Source organism: Macrobrachium nipponense, chromosome 11 (genome assembly GCF_015104395.2).
Source record: "Macrobrachium nipponense isolate FS-2020 chromosome 11, ASM1510439v2, whole genome shotgun sequence".
NCBI lineage: Eukaryota > Metazoa > Arthropoda > Malacostraca > Decapoda > Palaemonidae > Macrobrachium > Macrobrachium nipponense.
The window spans coordinates 23,043,666-23,064,608 of record NC_061087.1 but is presented as its reverse complement, the minus strand read 5'-3'; positions in this window follow the sequence as shown (position 1 = coordinate 23,064,608).

Genomic DNA, 20,943 nt, shown 5'->3' with positions numbered 1-20,943 from the left:
ATGATATGTCCAAATGCAAAACAGGCTGCTGCAAGCATTGCACAGCGTGATCTAGTTTCACATTGTCACGTAGGACGCTCCTAATTCACCAATGACCCCTTAGGTCGTTGGGTCTATTTACAGATATGTAATTTATCTGTATTCTGTAATGTATTTATTACATTAGGCTCGGACAGCTACCATTCAAGCCTTGAATAACAAAAGTTACGTTAAACATGGTTTCTTAGGAGTGTGCCCGAAACATATATATTGAGTCATAATCATAAACAAGTGATTAAGTGCATAAAAGGTTTTGTTACATACACTTTTTGGACATATTCATAAATAAAGAAAAATGCATGGAAAATATAGATCCATGTTTGATATATATGGTATATAATGTAAATGATGATTATTAGGTACCAGAAAAAAAAAAAATTAAAAGGTTAACATGTATACATGAAGATTATAGTAATAGGTAACCCGATTAAGAATAATTGTTACTCTGTAAAGATACATAACATGATCATGGTTAACTGTTCAAGAGTACTTGTTACTCTTTGTAAAGATATAAAGATAACATATAATTGTGCACAGATATAGATTCCTGGTACGTACACGCACCAACAGTTTAATATATAGGGCTTCAATATTTTATTAGGTGCCCGAAAGATACTTTTATGTATTTTAATATATAGGGCTACGATATTTTATTAGGTGCCCGAAAGATACTTTTAACTGTTCATATATATATATATATATATATATATATATATATATATATATATATATATATATATATATATATATATATATATATATATAATATAAATATATTATATATATATAAATGCAAAGGCTTGGAGTCTCTTGTCCTACATATTGCCAGCATAAAAACCGCTTTTCACACACAACACAATTCCAGACATTTTTCCTCGGAGTCAGGTGAAATGGCCAGTTTCAGATGGCTCTGAAAGTAAACGCTTTTAACGCAACAGGAGTGTAGTCTGGACGCGGCAGAACGTTCCTTTGAAGATCCGTCTGTGTTCGCCTCAACCTACGCCAAGCAAAGATGTTAACGGCGATAAAGATCATCACCGCAACACAAAACACGGCTAACAGCACGTAGAAACAAAGATTTTCTCCTCCTGCATAAGTCGGTGACGTGTGGTCCATCTCGGCCAGTTGCGTCAAACGATGAGCCACCTTAGCGTTGTATGGGAGAGGTAGTGATGGGATAACTGTAGTCGCCCACGTAAAGTTGGCATAGAATGCACGTTCGCGGATTATAGTGTTAACCCCGCAGACCGTGTAGTTTGTAGACGTCCCTGTACGTCCGTCTGCTGCGACAAAGACCTGGGATTGGGCTGTGGTCCCGTCCGGACATGCCACTTCAAAGCCTTCCTGGTCGTGTCGGATCCACGAGCCGTTGTTCAGTCTGTAATTGAACTTATTACCGTCAAAAGGATAAAGTTTTTTCAGATAACCTTCGTGTGTATGGGAGAGAGAACTGTTTTTGTTTTAAGCGCTATCAGTTCTGTATATCGAGTCAAGGCATCTATGATTACTAGGAGGTGCTTATTTCCTCTGTCTGACTTTTAAAACCCTGTTAATAAATCTAAGTGTACTCTTTTAAAGGGTTGATTAGGTACGGGATAAGCCCCCCCTAGGCTGACAGGTGTCTTCGTGTGCCCTTTGTGTTCCTGACAAGTGCGACAATTAGCTATGTGCTTTTTTATATCTGTAAGCATCGTATGCCAATAAAATAAGGATTTGGCTTTCTGTGACATGATGGAGAAACCCGGGTGTCCATGCAATGGATTTGCATGCAACCAATTTAGGACAGTGGGTATAAGTGAGATAGGTACCACTACCTGGTCGTTATTCAGCTGTGGTGTGTTACGGGTTTTCCTCGTCACGGATCTACACAGGATATTATCCTTGATTATATAATTCTGCTGCTTATACTTTATATATTCCTTTTCCTTAGGATTTCCGTTTAAAGCGTTTATGATTTTTTCTAGTTGCTGATCTTTTCTTTGTTCCGTCTGTAATAGTTCACCACTCCAGCCCAGATCTTCCTGTTCAGATATAGTTTTAACAATAGGCATGGATGTTGATATATCTATTAATTCAGCTAATGGCTCCGTACAAGATGACGCGGGGTTGCGTGATAATGCGTCAGCAATGATATTTGCTTTCCCAGGTAAATACCCGATCCTCGCGCCAAAGGCTTGGATGATCATATGCCACAGAGTTCGTTTGGGGCTGTGACTAAAGCCTTTAAAGAAGTCGGTTAGGGGCTTATGATCAGTGAGAACCTTGACGGGATAACCGTATATTATGAACTTAAAATGCACTAGTGAATTAACAATAGCGAGCCCTTCCTTTTCTATTACTGCATATTTACTTTCGGAAGGTCTCAGTTTACGTGAATAAAAAGCTATAGGGAAAAACTGTTTGTCATATTGCTGAAGCAATACCCCACCTACTCCTAGGTCTGAGGCGTCTGTTGCAATAAAGAATTCCTTACCGAAGTCAGGAAATTTTAAGATGGGGGAACTACACAGTTCATCTTTCAAGGTATCGAACGCCTGTTGATTTTTCTCAGACCATATGAAATCTACGCCTTCTTTATAAGATCGGTTAGGGGAGCGGCTATGATGGAGTAATTCCTAATAAATCTCCTGTAGTACCCGCTACACCCCAGAAATTGCTGTATTCCCTTGACGTTAGTAGGTATCGGAAAGTTACGGATAGCCGATACCTTGTCGTGGACTACTTTAAGACCTTGACTAGACACCGTGAAACCTAAATAGACTAGTTCTGTTTTGAAAAATTCACACTTACTTATCTTTACCCTTAGATTATGCTGCCTTAGTCTTTGTAGCACTAGCTCTAATTTACGTAGATGTTCCTCTAAGGTATTAGAAAAGATTACAAGGTCGTCCATATAGGCATGTAGGATATCCCCTAACAAGTCTCCAAACACGATGTTGATCATTCTAGTAAAGGTTATGGGAGCACAACGTAAACCAAAAGGCATATGCAAAAATTCATAATGTCCCCTGGCTGTGCTGAAGGCAGTGTATGGGATACTCTCCTTTTCTAACGGTATCTGGTGGAAACCCTTGAGTTAGTCCAAACTGGTAAAATATTTGTTCTGACCTAGTAAAGATAGAATATCGTCAGTACATGGCACTGGGAATCGGTCAAGGATCGTTTCCTCATTTAAGCAACGGAAGTCTACGCAGATACGCCAAGTTCGATCTTTTTTCGGTACGACTATTAATGGAAAATTATAAGGGCTGTTTGATTTCCTAATGACTCCTTCCTTTAGCATTTTACCTACTTCCTCATTTATCTCATTCTGGAATTTCATAGGGAGTCTGTACGAAGGTACATAGATAACTTTCTGCTTGTCTTTTAACCTTATTTGGTGTTCTATGACATCCGTTTTTCCTAAAGATCCATCCGTAGTGGAAAAAACATCATGATATTTAGTTAAAAGATCAAGAAATTTCTGCTGAATTTCTTCTTGAATGTCTTTATTGATTTTATTTTTTATAGATTGCAAAAGGGATTCATCCGCAACTGATTGAGCGTGATTGATCTCAGCTACGGTAAGAATGCGATGTTTATAAACTTCCACATCCAAGATATGTTGATTTTTGTGAATTACTAAAGTGGTATTCAAATGATTACAGACTTCGATGTTACATTGTTGTTGTGAGCCGACTGTACAAATGGCTTGTGTGACGGATAATCCATGAGTTTTCAGAGTGTTGGAAAGGATTAACATTTCAGATCCCGGCAAGGTTTTCTTTACACGCACTAATATGTTCGAAGTTACGTTCGGCTCGAGAGTTTGCGTGCAAGCTGATATTACAGGTGAGCGAGAATTCTGTTGGGTCGCATGAATGATTTCTTGCGTCATGAGACAAGTGATTGGTTCTTCAACGTATGTTACTACTCTATTTGTTGTCTCCTTATTATCTAAAACTGATTTTAAGGTCTTAGAAGACTTATAGAATTTTCCTTTGATATACACGCTGTATTTTGCAGGGGCTAAGGTAATGTTTTGAGTGCCCATAGACGGGTATCCTATAATTACAGCGGGGTACATATCAATGTTTCGTACAACGATAAAGGTATCGGAAGACGTGCACTTACCGACCTTGTACTGAACATGAGTTACTCCTACCACATTTAATTCATTATTTCCTATACCCGAGAGTCTTACTCCGGACTTCTCTATAGGGAAGTTCGAAAAAAGCAAGTGATGAGTCCGCAAATCCATGCTATTACGTGGACTACCAGAATCAAAGAATAATGTAAATGACTTATGATCTAAATTTACTGCATGTAAGGTTGGGCGTAACTCATCTTGACTTATAATTGCGTGAATTTGTTGCAAATCTACGGGAACCTGCACTGATTTTTTGGATTCGGCTGTGTTTTTCATAGGAAAATCTATTGCCTCACAATGATCTGGTAAATGATTAAATTGATTATTTGATGCAAAAGATGTTGATATGAATGACCCAACAACGTCCTCTCCCTCCTCGGAGCCGACTACGTGGTATTTGCTTTGTTTTGCACACTCGGAAAATTCGCTTGACCTTGCGAGTTCTGGCTAGACGGCCCAGGAACAGAGTTACTTGAAGCACGATTTGTTTGTTTGTGATGTTGAACAGCATTACTGTTCACCTGCTTCTTTTTAAAGTACTGAGGATACTTCTTTTTGTTTTCATTGGCAACTGTTTGCGTGTTTTTAGGATTCTGCTGTTGATTCCGCGAGAAGCACCGATTATAGGAATGCGTGGAACTATTATGAATTGAACAAAAATGCGTCCGACAGTCTGAAATCATGTGACCTGGTCTTTTACAATTATAAAAAATCACCCCTGCAGCTTGATTATTATTGACCACGTTTACTTCTTGTGGCTTATTCTCATTTTTTGCAAAAACTTGGGTAAGCAAGGAATCAAGGTCAGTACATTTAGACATCGTGCTTTTTGATCTGTTTATACACATCTAGTTCCGTACTGGTGGGCTGTAGCTTTTTGTCAAAACACCGCACTAAAGCTTCAGGCAACATGACTGTCATACACGTGAGATAAATCAAACGTATGAAATCTTTGACGGTGATATTGGATCTTGAAACCCACGCAAAGTTACTTAAATTATCCTGATATTCATTTAGCCGGTCGGCAATTACCGCCGCCCGCTCTACAACATTAAGCTGAGTCATAGAGGCTTGGTTAAGGATGTTCCTTAAAGCCAGCACTACGTCTAAAACCTCTTCACCGCCATATACAGCACGTAACCTAACTTTGAAATCGTCCCATGTAACCGCCTCTTGGAAAGAAACACCTCTCAGATATGCACTTGCGTCTCCTTTAGCAAAGTCTATGAAGCTTTTGGCTTCCTGTAATTGTACAGACGGGTCTGTGATGCATTTTGCATTTAAATGAGCGTCTACAGATGAGATCCATGACAACGTTTTGAGGCAGGAACCCATTGACCCGACCTTGAAAAGGTACTATTGCTGACCTCGCGCTGACGAGAGTGACCACGGGATTAGGGTTACCCGGTGCAGAAGAACCAGCCACAGTAGTTGCCATGTTAACTTTTTCTTTTTTCTTATCACTACGATTTCTTGCGACCCTATCAAAATATCTACAAGAGTACACACGACCACTACGTAAACGCATATGCAATATGAAATAAAAATGTGTTGCAAATAATAGGAAAATCCCCCAAAAAAGATAATATTAATACAGATAATGTGATAAAGATATTTTCCGGAGAACTCCTGAAAGAAAACGATTAGCAACAACGAGAAAAAAGAATCTGCGGGCGAGAACTCGTAGTTGAAGATCGATTCCTGTAATGAATGAGGATTAAGATTGCGAATAACTCACCCCAGAATACTGGACGATCGACTCTTGATGTACAACACTTCACTGAAAAAACCTGAATGGATAAAGTATGTACTTAGCTTTGGTATATATGCGGAAAGAATGTTGACGTTCCGATGACGTCACAGCCTCTCTCTCTCCCTCGCGTTGCAGGTGGAAGTGGTGTCGTGATGACGTCACAGCTCCTCTCTCTCTCTCTCTCGCGTCGCAGGAAGCCGTCGATGTCGTGATGACGTCACAGCCTCTCTCTCTCTCTCGCGTTGCTTCCTCTTGACCTAATCTCTACGTCCTTGCTTGTGATCGCTCGTTGTTTTCTATGGTGGTTTCTTCCTTCCCGTTGATGTCCGATGCTGCTTCGCGTCCGGTTTTGATTCTTGCAGATATGTTCACTTAAACGTCGATGTTGATGCTCGACTTAGTCTCGATGAAGGACATATCTTCGTTTTCATCGGATGTTTTCAGTTGCATGTTGATTGAAGATCCCGTTTCCTCAGTTTATTATTGACTTATAGCTGGGATTTGATGATATATTTCTTCGGTAGACGTATATGGTTCTTTTGTATGTAGATTGTTGCTGCCACCATTTTCTTATCTCCCGCTTGTCCACTTACTATAATGGTGTAAGACAGCGAAAGATGGTTTATCTTTTCTTACGACTGTTATTCGTAAGCATTGTGGTTTCTGCTTCTCTTTTTGTCTACAGGTATCTAGTTGGTTCTTCTTTAGAATAAGGGAGATGACTCAAACGGAAGATGTTTAAACTTAACAACTTTATTTCTTAGCTCCATCACTGGAGTAGAGAGATGGTTTGGTCGGATGACCGCTCCGTTGAGTAACTAGAAGAGAACTAATAATACAGGGCATCGTGTCGATAGCGGAACACTAGCTATCTCCGCGATTTACATATAAAATGAATAAGTAGTCCGCCGGCTCGGAAGTCATGAGTTTCCGCCGCGGGTTGACAGGTCAACCGCTTCCCATGGAAGGTGTTGTTAGCTGTTTGTAAACAAAAATGATATGTCCAAATGCAAACCAGGCTACTGCAAGCATTGCACAGCGTGATCTAGTTTCACATTGTCACGTAGGACGCTCCTAATTCACCAATGACCCCTTAGGTCGTGGGTTCTATTTACAGATATGTAATTTATCTGTATTCTGTAATGTATTTATTACATATATATATATATATACTTATATGTGTGTGTATATATATATATATATATATATATATATATATATATATATATATATATATATATATATATATATATATATATATATATATATATATATATATATATATATATATATATATATATATATATATATCGTATCGGGGCCCCGTATAAACCAAATACGTAAATGGAAAATATATGGAAATGCAAGGTCACTGGATTTTAACTTACCTTAAAAAAGGGGGGGTTTTGGTATTATTATTTTTAGAGAAAGAGGTCACCAGAAAACTCTGCTGATTACTTTACATACATTTATTTTCAAGAGGCCGTTGAAATGGCCTGGAGAAAGAGTAAATGTAGCTTGTCTGCACGGGGACAATATTATCTCTCACATGGGGATAGCTGGCTAAAATGAGATTCACGTAAATGCTGGCTTTCAACATTGTTCATATTATCTTGCGGTAATGCAGCAATTGCAGGCGCGAAGACTTACACGTAACTCAGCAAATCTGGAAAAAAATCCCAGATTAGACAAAAAATAAAAAGGTTTGTTGCACAAGTTACAGTTACTTTGTCTAACACACTGGGGAAGAACTCTTAGTGTTAAATGAAATATTCAATGACTTCATTTTTCTGGGACGATCACAAAAGGGAGACATGCGGCCACGAGGCAGTGAGAGGGACAAAGGAATGTTCATTTGAGAATTAGGAGTTTGAATTTTGAAAATGGGGAGTAGTTACGTGACTAGGAGGGAAAGAACTGGCAATATGACTGATTCACAAGAAGTACCTGGATGCCATAGTAAGTGGACCTTTGTAGAATGCGGCGTCGGCTTTGTCTCAGGTCTGGGCGTGCCAGTAACGCTGTGGGAGGCCTAATGGAAGGCTGGCTGGGACATCCATCCGAGGTCACGGCTTGTAAAGGACTGAGGCCAAATGCAGGTCTCATTCATGGGGGATGGGTTCAGCTTATCTCCCCAAATGCAGGGCATCCTGGAAACAGAACATACAGCCAGTGAAGGGTTCACAGGAAAAAGGAGCTTAGAGTAGGCCTTATAAGTACCTAGCTAGCTACACACTTTCCTTTGGGATACGTCCCTAAGGAGTAAGAATTTTATTCCCCCGCTCTAACAGGAAATTCCTATCTCTGGCTGGCGTTTTCCCCTTTGTAGTCACCTGAATCAGGGAAAATGGCTGCTTTTCTAGCAATCAAAATATTTAACTAAATGCTGGGTAGACGAGGTGATCAATATTTGTAACGGCTCCCCCTGTTAAGAAGGCATTCACTCCCTTTCAGGCGTGAAGGCCTAGGCTAAATAAGTTGATCGTCTCGACTACCCAGTTCTCCTACTCTGAGGTTTTTAGAGCAGCGATACGGCTAACTACAATGGCCTACCTTACTTATAGGTGGAGATGCTAAGTTTAGGAACTTACAGAATTCATGTAGTCTAGCCTAAGTGAGAACTACTCGTTGTCTGTGACGACAGTCTACTCTACCCCTATGTAAGGTTACTTTGAAAATTCTACTTGCTACTACCCTAATGCCCTGTTACTAAATTATTAGCCTAACTTACTCATTGCAATTAATTAGAGACTCAATCATTCCTGAGTGTGGTATGCACAGCAGTGGTTTATCGAACCTGAATTGTTAAAGTATGTAAGATGAGGTAATTATGCGTGAGGATGATGAGCAGTTAGTAGTGTACCAGGATGGAAATATAATGAGGTAATTATGACATTTACGTGAGGGTTAGTATTACCATTTCTAGGGGTTATAGGGTTAGTTTACTGGCAGAGATCAGGCTAGCTACCTTCTCTGGGTAGGTGCCAGGATCACTGCAAATGAATATGACACTGTACCTCGGGCACAGGTGCCAAGGAGAGCATGTGGCTCTTTGGTTAGTTTGTTAATGTTTTATGTCCCTCCTTCTTCTTCTTATTCCTCCAGGGCCTGGCTATACCAGTCCTAGGAGTAGACGGAGGCATCGACTCTGGGGTAAGGCCAGAAACGCTGTCAGGAGCAGAGGCAGTGGTAGCCCTAGGGACTACAGGCGAACACCCTACTTCGGTAACTGCAGCAACCGTCATAGAGGTGGAACCTACTGCGGGGGAGGCCCTCACTTTGGCTGCTGCGAAAGCCATCGTAAGGGTAAGACTCCAGGCTGACTCCTGGTCAGGCAGTTCCTGGTCCTCCAGAGGAGGTGTAAAGGTGAGGTCTGCCGGAAGTTCATCCTCGGGCGACAGTGGTGATGTTGAAGAAGGCTCATGGACTTGGGATTGGCCATGGGCTGTGGTAAACCCCATGCCTGTTGGAGGATCTCCTGTAGGAGGATCCTTGATTAGGTTAGGCGCCGGGTCTAGCTCGGGGCCAGAGGTCAAGGTTTGTGGTGGCTCTACGTCCAGGCTGGACGGAGCTTGGCACTGCTCAGTGCTGCCAAGTGGCACTGGCAGAGAGTTGAGGTCGACTGGACCTGTGATAGGTACCAGAGGTGCAATACCTCTCAGCGGGCCCTTGGTAATGGGAGACAGAGGCTCCTGTCTCTCGTAGAAGGCTAAGCCTTGTGGAGAATGGACAGTGTCCGCTGCTGGTAGCTTGCTAGGGCACCTAGGCCAATTAGTGGAGTGCCGTATTATGTTGCAGGTTTTGCAACAGAACTGTGAATGATCAATCTCCCTCCTTGGTGACTGGGGAGACTGTTGATGGCCGTACTTCCAGGAGGAAGTAGGTCTTTGATGGCTCCTTGCTTTGGAGTAGTTTATCATGGGGTTAGGACCCCTAAGCTTTTTGAAATGTGAGGGAAACTTCAAGTCTTGCCCTAGGAGGAGGTCATAACCTCCTGGAATGTAGCTTGCAACTGCAAGAGTACATACTTTGGAGAAGTGAGGTCTGGTGACCCTCAATTGGACGGTCGGAAGGATCAGTTTGATATGATTGATGCCTTCAATCATGATTAGTTGCCGTCTATCGACGGTAGCCCCTCAGGGGATTCGATCTTCCTGTATCAGGGAGATTTGAGTGCCAGTCGTCGAAGGCTCTGACGTGGCTTGGCGGATAATTGCTTTGGAGGGGTGCGACGGTTATAGGGCCATTAGCTGGGGGTCTAGTGAAGCTGAATTCGTAATGGCCATTGCAATGGCGGGAATATTGTAATTCGTGCACCCTCTGTAGTTGGCAGACATGTGACCCTTGTGGCCACGGTCTCGGCAGAACTTGTTCCAGAACTTCTTCCGTGGCACTGGACGATAAGGCTGAGATGGCACCACAGGTTGCGAATCTGTGGGGTCACCAAGGCTTGCAGTGTGCTGTGGCACAGGTGAAAAGTCCTCTGTGGCAGTGATTTGACGTGGGGAGGTTAAGGAATCCTCCGTTGAATTTCCCTTCGGTTGGCTCTCCTCTTCCAAAATGGAGGAGGTAGGCAGTGAAATGGTAAGAGGCCGAGAAGACTACTGGCTCTGGCACTGGATCAGGACCAGGCTCACGAATAGAAATGATGTCGGTGACATCGGAGGCACTAGCCTCTGAATATGAAACTGATAATTGATTATTTGGCATGCTGCAGGGGTCCGGTGCATCTGGTAATGGGAGCTGTGTCCAGGGGAGATACGGCTTTAGGAGATCTCAGCCCAACATCACCTGATAAACGTCATGGAATTTGTCCACTATGCCAAGGCGGCACAATGTGGTTTCCCGGGTCTCTTGGTCTAATAAGGGCATTTGCACCTTCAGAAGGACTGAAGGAACAGAATAGAGGTGGCCATCTATCCGTTCGAACTGAATGGCTTCGTCCTTCTGGATTTTGGCACCCCCCACCCCCCAGGCAGTGCTTTTCTTGAAATGAGGGAGACCTGGGCTTCAGCATCGGCCATGACGTGTACCCACCGATAGGCCGTAGGAAACTGTTCCTCTGGGAGGGCTACATGGTAGCCCTGGAGAAGTTCACCCTGGAAGCTCTCATCCCAAGGTAGGGATCGACTTGGGCACTGGTCGGAATCCACAGCATGCCCACGCACACAACAAGTAGTGCAGAACCTCCGCAGCCACCTCTTAACGGGAGTCCAGCTCATGGTCTGGGGCTTGGAAACAGGGGAAGACATTTCCCTTAGGCTGCAGTAGAGGCTCGGATGAAAATGGTGGCCAGGAACAGTACTGGATGGAATGGGAGTGCTACTTGGTAACGTGGCACTCACTTAGAAATGGGTTTTGCAATGTGGTAATGAAAAGTCTGAAAAGACTGGGTGCTCTGTGGCACTTGGGAAGTGTCCCGCAAGTTGGTGGCACTTCTGGAATGGCACCTTCTAATGAGGTGAGAAAATCAAATGGAGTGTGCGGTGCACGTCACACTTAAGGGCGTTCCTTACTTGGGATACGCTGGAATGGGCAACCTGTAGGTCTAATACAGGTGCACAGCACTTATGGAGGCATTCCTTGGCAGCACTATTAGAGTGCTGATGTAGCGGCACTTATGGAGTAGTTCCTTGGTTGGGTGATCCATAATAGCGGATACACTAATGAAATGGGCGTTCCTTAGAACGGACACGCAGGTAAATAGCTACCTGTACGTCTGTACAGGTGCAGCGGCACTTTGAGGAGGTGTTCCTTTTTGACAGCACTTAGGGCTGGTATTGCGGCACTTCAGGAGGCGTTCCTTTGAGTGTTCCGAAGGATCACTGATCCTTGTACATGGAAACACTAATGAATTGGGCGTTCCATAAGGACGGACATGCAGGTAAAATGGCTACCTGTACGGCCTGTACAGGTGCAATGGCACTTATGGAGGCGTTCCTTGATGGCACTGGTAGCATGCTGGTGTGTCCCGTCGGGCAACACTAAATGCAGTATACTCAAATATACTGAAGATAAATGGCTAAATGGCACTCTGTTCAGGGCAGTGTAATGGTGGAGGAGAGAAAGCAAAACGTGGGGAGTACTTCAGCAGCCAGTCAATGGACAGTGTCAAGAATTAGTGGCACTGTAAAATGGTAAGGCCTGTGGTGCACTGGTGGTGGCCAGTCCTAGACTGGTAACGACTTCCTTGATGGAAGTAATGAGGTTGCGGTGCACACCATGCAATCTGTGTTTGCGGTATACGCAAGTCTTTTGGGATAAAGAAATGGAAAAGACCACTCGGGCACGACAAGTAACGGTAAATTGGAAATGCTCAGTCCTTGCTTGAAGTACTCGGTAAATGAAATAGTGGTTGCAAGACTGCAATGGACACAGGCGTGTATCATGCTCAGTGTAAATGAAAGACACAAGAGACTGAAATAATGTTAGTTGTAAGCGTAAGTAATGTAGTACTCTTGGCTTTTGGAATAATAGGCTCTCTCTCTCTCTCTCTCTCTCTCTCTCTCTCTCTCTCTCTCTGAGAGAGTGAAATCATATATGACGAAACTCCTTGTATTTATGTGAACTAATAATGTTAGTTTAATATGACGCAACTTGCGTTAAAGTATCTCCTTACGTTAACGTTTAAATGAAGAATTGGTTTCGAATAAGTTTAATGGAAACGGAACGCACCAGCAATGAACGATTTTTACGTTACTTTGAAATTGATTGCGTTTTCATATGAAATTTACGACGACGCGTTTTACGTTAACAATTCTTTTAATGTAATCTACTTTTAAGATTTACGTTAACTTTACGTAAGTTTACTAGGTCCCTGTGACAAGTGAAAATGACGGTAAGGATTTTAAGATGAAATGTTGGCAAAACATTTGTAAAAGAAAAAGATTATGTTAAGTATGAAGTGAAATGAAACTTTCGCTCGGCTAGCGGGTGAGTGAAACATGCAGTGAGCGAAGGCGAGAACCACGGCTTTCAAAACAGCTGATTTGTAAACGCAGTGTGATTTACACAACGTGATTATAATTTCTTATTCAAAGCAAAATGGCATTAAATTTTCTGGCAGAACGACAGATACTAGTATGGTGATTGATATTATTTACGTTAACACATCACGATTTTCGTTAATTTGCTTAAATCGTTGAGATAAAGCTTTAAGGGGTGAAGATGGCTGCCGTTGGTGAACGAGTGAGTTTTGGCTGGCTGCCAGGTCTGGAAGAGCACATGCGCCTAGCTGAGAGCTGGCAGGCTAAGCAGTTACCAGCACTTTAAATAAAAACTAAGTTAAAACGAATTCCTTAACATATCACAGACAAAAGAATTGTACACTTCTTTTGCTGTAACTATAGTAGAACACTCCTAACTAGCTAGGCTTGCTAACACAGCAATAAACTCTGGCAAAGCACTTCCTAGGTTGAACTAGTACTATCTATCTACAACACGTACTATCTATCTAAAACACGTGCTCTTGCGAGCTCATACAATGACGATACAAGCTAACAGAGTTCGCTCAGTGCTCCGCCGTTACAATAATAATATTTCTAACTTAGAGAACAAACTTATTTAAACACTTTTTAAATAATTACTAAATGTACTTTAAGCTAACACTGGTTATACGAAAAATCATTTTAAAATTAATGATATACCTTACCTTGCTTGAGTCAGTGTGTCTCCTGCGCAAGTGTGCAATTTACGCTTTGTAAAAAAACATTTAGTTTTACATTTTACAAGGGATAATGCAATTTATAAGCTTTTTAAGCAAGCTAGGTTCAAATCCTCGGCTAGGTTCACCACTTTTACGTATCAGGGCCTCGTATAAACCGAATATGTAAACGGAAAATATTATATGGAAATGCAAGGTCACTGGATTTTAACTTACCTTAAAAAAGGGGGATTTTAGTATTATTATTTTTAGAGAAAGAGGTCGCCAGAAAACTCGGCTAATTACTTTACATACATTTATTTACAAGAAGCTGTTGAAATGGCCTGGAGAAAGAGTAAATGCAGCTTGTCTGCACGGGGACCAATGTTATCTCTCACAAGGGGATAGCTGGCCAAAATGAGATTCACGGAAATGCTGGCTTTCAAAATTATTCATATTATCTTGCGGTAATGCAGCACTTGTGGGCACGAAGACTTGGACACGTGACTCGGCAAATCTGGAAAAAATCCCAGATTAGACACAAAATAAAAAGGTTTCTTGCACAAGTTACAGTTACTCACTTTGTCTAACACACTGGGTAAGAACTCTTAGTATTAGATGAAATATTCAATAACTTCATTTGTCTTGGACGATCACAAAAGGGAGACATGCGGCCACGAGGCAGTGAGAGGGACAAAGGAATGTTCATTTGAGAATTAGGAGTTTGAATTTTGAAAATGGGGAGTAGTTACGTGACTAGGAGGGAAAGAACTGGCAATATGACTGATTCACAAGACGTACCTGGATGCCATAGTAAGTAGACTTTTGTAGAATGCGGCGTCGGCTTTGTCTCAGGTCTGGGTGCACCAGTAACGCTGTGGGAGGCCTAATGGAAGGCTGGCTGGGACATCCGTCCGAGGTCACGGCTTGTAAAGGACTGAGGCCGAATGCAGGTCTCATTCATGGGGGATGGGTTCAGCTTATCCCCCCAAATGCAGGGCATCCTGGAAACAGAACATACAGCCAGCAAAGGGTTCACAGGAAAAAGGAGCTTAGAGTAGGCCTTATAAGTACCTAGCTAGCTACACACTTCCCTTTGGGATACGTCCCTAAGAACTAAGAATTTTATTCCCCCGCTCTAACAGGAAATTCCTATCTCTGGCTGGCGTTTTCCCCTTTGAAGTCAGCTGATTTGGGGAAAATGGCTGCTTTTCAAGCAATCAAAATATTTAACGAAATGCTGGGTAGACGAGGTGACCAATATTTGTGTGTATATATATATATATAATATATATATATATATATATATATATATATATATATAAAAATATATATATATATATAAATATATAAATATATAAAATATATAAATATATATATATATATATATATATAAATATATATATATATAAATATATATATATATATATATAAATATATAAATATACTATTATATAAAAATATATATATATAAAAAATATATTCTATATATATATATAAAAATATATATATATATATCTAAAATATATATATGTATTTCTATATAATATATATATTTCTATATATATATTTCTATATATATATATTTCTATATATATATGTTTCTATATATATAATTTTTTTCTATATATATATTTTCTCATATATATATATTTCTATATATATCTATTTCTATATATATATTTTTCCTATATATATATTTTTCTATATAATATATATTTCTATATATATATTTTCTATATATATATATTTCTATATATATATAATTTCTATATATATATATTTCCTATATATATATATTTCTATATATTATAATTTCTATATATATAAAGGGTTTTTGCCACGAAGGAAAAGAATGAAAAAGCGAGATAGGCAAGTACTTTCGTTCCTGTTCGGACCCTTTACTGAGGCAAACTGATTTTACAAAGAAAAACATAGTCAAAAGAAGGCTTAATATATAAACTGACACTACAATATTAGCCATAAGGGCGATTTTCACTCTACAGAAGGGAGGAGCCGCCTGAGGCTAGCCACACCTTGAAGGATACACGCAGTAAACAATTGATTCTTCCAGAAAAACAGTACATTTTGAAAAAAACACGAGAGCATATACAATTTAATATCATGAATTTTTACACAAATTATCCCCAAAAAATTGTTATTAATGAAAAGACGAAAGAAAATATAAATATATATATATCGAGCAAGAGAAAGAGGGAGAGAGAATATCGAACCAGAGAGAGAGAGAGAGAGAATATCGAACCAGTGAGAGAGAGAGAGAATAAAATAACAACTATATACATGTGGGACTAATTTATTAGTTGTTCATTTATTTTAAGGTCCTTCATAAACATCTTACAAATATATGGGTCTAAATGGTACATTCCCAGACTAAGATTTAGGTTGTTTTTATTAGTGATTTGTATAATTGCCGATTCCAGTAAATTTCTTGAAACAATCATTAGATCTAGCAATTACCGAGGTATCACCCCAATTAATACAATGAGATTTTTCACTCAGATGGATAAACAGTGCATTTGAAGTCTGGGCTGTTCTAACTGAATACATATGTTGCCTAATACGTACACACAAATTTTTACTTGACTGACCAACGTAAAATGAAGGGCAATCATTACAAGGAATTTTGTAAATGATGTTGTTATTTGTTACGGGACTATTCTTAATTAGCATATCTTTAATGGTATTGTTATAAGAGAACACTACATTAACATTAAACGATTTAAATATTGATTTTATGGTTTCAAATCCACGAAAATAAGGTAAGCTAAGTACATTTTTAGGCATTTCTTTTTCATTAATAGCAACATTATGAAACTTTGTGTGAGCTTTTTGATAACATAAATCAATTACATGAGGTGGGTAGCAGAGATCGTTTCCTATCTTTTTTATGTATTCTATTTCTTGGTCCAGATATTGTGGACTCGTGATACGCAAAGCGAGTAGGAACATAGAAGAAAAAATTGAAATTTTAATATTAAGATGGTGGCCAGAATAAAAATGTACATGTGTTAAATTATTTGTGGGTTTTCTATAAATACTGAATTTGCATTGGAAAGATTCTCTATGTATTAATACATCTAGGAAAGGGATGGCATTATTATTTTCAATTTCAACAGTGAATTTTATGGATGGCACTAAATTATTCAATTTAGACAGGAAATCATTTACATCGATACCACCAGGTAAGACTACTAAGATATCATTGACATATCGGTACCATTTTAAGGGGATAAGTGTGATATTCGGGAGGTGTTCTCTCAAAAAATTCCATATATAAGTTTGAAAGGAGAGGTGATAAAGGGTTACCCATGGCCATACCAAATATTTGTTGGAAATATTCTCCATTAAAAATAAATCTGCAATCACAAATACATAACTTAATTAAGGAAATTATGTGACTAACGGACATAGGCAATTCATGCAGTACAAGTTCATTACTTAAATATTCTAGCACAGTCAATAGGGACTTTTGTAAACAAAGAGCATACATCAAAACTGACAAAAATATCGCAAGGGTTTAGTACAATGTTATTTAATTTTTCCACAAGATCAAGAGAATTCCGGATGTGTGAATTAGATACAGTTCTTAGTAGCGGGCATAACAGTTTAGTAAGACATTTAGATAGTTTATAAGCAATTGATCCTACAGTACTAATAATTGGGCGCATAGGTTTGTTTTCCTTATGAGTTTTGACTAGGCCATATAAATAAGGTAATGAGGGACACTTTACATTTAACTTACACAAAAGTTCTTTTTTATCTTTAAGAATTTGTTTGATATTGATATTAAAGTTTTTTATTACTTGGTCCAACGGATTTTTTGCGAGTTTTTTGTAAGTTATTTCATCCTCTAGTAAAGTCTTGCATTTTTTTCCTTTCAACATGATGAGGTACAGGTGGAGGAGGGAGGAAATGCGCGCCCCTACTGTTGACAGGCTGCCCTTCGGGGATCCGCTGCGCCCTCCAGTGTCCTTTGGGTCGGCGCACTCCAATATATGAGCACAGTGTGGTATTTGCAGTCACACTCCCCGTACTTGCAGCAAAGTGCTACCTTGCAGGTGCGACAGACGTACTGGGTGTGTCTTCTAATGCCATTTATATTGCACACCCGGCACCATTTCTGCCAGCGCCCTTCTAGGAGCTCCGGTGTGTGATCCCCTGGCTGCAGCCGACACACAGGGTCCACTATCCGATGAGAAGTCGGAATCTGAGAGAGGGCGTCATCATCAAGGGTGGAGGCAGCAGGGGCAGCATCATCAAGGGTGGCGGCAGCAGGGGCATCAGCAGGAGGGGCGGTGGCAGCAGCGGCAGGCGCAGGACGACCGAGGTTGGCCCTCCTAACATCTGCCCTTTCCTCTAGATGCAGATCTGGAGCTCGGGGCAGGGGGCCGTTGATGGAAGGCCACTCATCGGGATTGAAGTTTGAGGGCATTCCCGGCCACCTCAAGAAGCTGCATGTGGGACAAACTCCAAGGGTCGGAATTGTACCCACAGTAGAGGACGTAGGCATTCTGGAGGGCCAACTGAAGGATGTATTTGAGGAGCCTCTGTGTCCACCTCCTTGTTCTCCTGGCGAAGGGATAATACTGGATGAGTTGATCAAAGAGATCAACTCCTCCCATGTGTCTGTTGTAGTGCCCAATGACAGTAGGCCACTGGACACAAACTTCTCATATGTAACTCAGCCCTGCCGACATGTCTTCTTCCGCTGCACGATCTCTTCATGGATGGGCTCATGACTCCTCGTAATCATGGGCACGAGTCGGACCCCCTTCCAACAGATGACAAAGACATCTCCCTTCCACCGCCACTCTGTCTCTCCTCTTGCCAGATGTTGCGGCTGGCTAGCGAACCTCTTGAGGACATTCAGGGCCCCACGCATCAACCGAAGGGTACCACTAACGTGCACACCTGCTTCATACAGTTCCTGGGCCAGGGATACCAAGTTATAATAATTATCCATAAAAAGGTGGTATCCCTGGGTACAGAAACAATCCACAAGACGGAAGACAGTGTCACACAGCGTGGAGAAGACCCCGGAATACACCGAGACGTCCATGACGTATCCAGTGTTGGACTCCATAATAAAAAATAATTTATCACCATATTCCTTTGGCTTCTTGGGGTTGTACACTTCTATACCGAGATGTCCTTTGTAAGGCATCATACCCTCATCCAAAGAAAGGTTCTTGGCAGGAACCACGAGAAACTGGCACCGTTCACAAATGTACTCCAACACTGGGCGGACTAAGATGAGGCGGTCTGGGTTATTTCGGGGTATGGCCCTTCAGTTGAAGGCGTTGAAATACCTGTCCAACAACAGGAAACTATCACGGGCCATAACCTGGGCACATTGGGCGTACTTAAAAAAAATGCTGCCTCCAATATTGGCCTGACGTTGGAGCCACAGACATGGAGCCCCAAAAACTGCTCCATGTCTGTGAGGTTGCATCCCCGCTAGCGATACGACAACGTCGTCTGCAGTTCGTCACGGCAGTACTGAGCGTAATCCGTGTCTCTGCAACCAGGTATTCCAGCAATTCCCACGTCAGGAACAGCTGAATGAACCCCAGTGCAGTGAGAGGAACAGGTACGGTCAGTCCAGGTGCTGCCATGGGGTGCATGTTAAGTGGGGTGGGGTCCTCCAACCACCCCTCATCACTTTCGGACGAAGGGCCTTCACCTAGGCTGGCGCAACGTTGCAACCTTCTACGGGCCTGTGCACGCGCATGTGCTTGGGCACGGCTTCGCACTCCCCTCCCCCCCCCACTGGCCCATCTCCCTCGCTTTCACCCTCACTCTCTGTTTCGTCCCCAACAACAAAACTCGGCGCCTCCTCCTCCTCAGACTATCCCTCATATGCACTAAAACCACTAAATTCAAGTTCACTTTCAGGCTGTGGCTCCCGTGCGGACATTGGGAGCAAATATTCGTCATCACTGACATCAGGCGTGATGTCCTCGTCACTCGATGACCAACTGCCATCAAAATGAGGACTTGTGAGTTGCTCTCGATCGAGCTTCAACAGGTACTCATCAATGTCCTTTTGTTGGAGGCCTCCCAAATGTCTATGAATGCCTCTCAGGACACCCCGATGCTTCCTAGGGGTCGTAAAAGGCACACGATGTGGTCCTTGGACACTTTTGGCCACACAACACGGCTTTGGAGAGCTGTGTCACCTTGGGTGCTTGGTCCCTCTCCAGCATCCAAGTCCAAAACTCGCCTCACACGATCCCTACCGACAGGCAATACGCGCCTTTCACGCTCCTGACGACGTTGGGACATCTCTGTGAACATCCTGTTGTGTCACAAATACTCTAACACTCGCAAAAGTTCTGCAAAACACGAATGCGGCAAGAGATCACTCTCCGACGACGCGTCGCTGATGCTTGCTGGTGTGAGAAGAACACAATTTGCGCATGTGAGGCTGTGTAACGCTTGTAAACAAAACAACGGTTTAATCCGTGAACTCCCAGCATCCCTCAAGGCGTGTGATTTAATATTTTTTGCAAACTAGGCTTATAACTATTTTTCCACGAATATTTAAAAAAACTTTTTGTAGTCGACGTATCGTACGTCACTTAAGCACCCGACAGACAATTTTAGTCAACGTATAATACGTCCAATAGGCGTTTAAGGGTTAACATCTTTAAGGTGTTCTTTCATAATTGGCAGCATACCATGGTTTCAGATCTGCAATTGTATGTGAACTGCAAAATTTGTTTTGTGTTATTGCTGAACTTATATGTACCTTCAAGGCTTTGGGCACTGTTAATTTTGTAAGAAAAATTTTGGAAGCAAAAATGTGCAAACTGACTTCTGCTTACACAGTGTGTCAAATGTATTTATCATTAACCAACATTTAATGAAAAACATGCCAATTATATAAAGTACATTACCAGAAGTTTTTTTTTTTATTTTTCAAGTTAGTCTCTAAGGTCACGAAGACTTGTTTCAATGTGGAAACTTGGAATTTAACACTTTGTTTTTTAATGAGATGAATTCCTCATATGATATGTGAGGGGGTTCTGAATGGCTGAAACGTGCTTCATCAGGTAGCGTGGCCGAGCGGTCTAAGGCGCTTGTTTAAGGCACCAGTCTCTTCGGGGGCGTGGGTTCAAATCCCACTGCTGCCATAGTTTTCTTAAGAATACTATTCAGTCTAACCAAATGAAGTAGTAAATACAAAGTTATGAGTAATTTCAGCTCCTGGTCTAACCCTGACCTAACCAAAAATGATAAGAGGACAGGAATGGACTAAGTGGGAAATTAACTAACCTTCCTTCCAAAAGAAAGAATGCAAGAATCATACTATATGAAATACAACCATGATATCTAGAGTACAGTCTGTACACAACA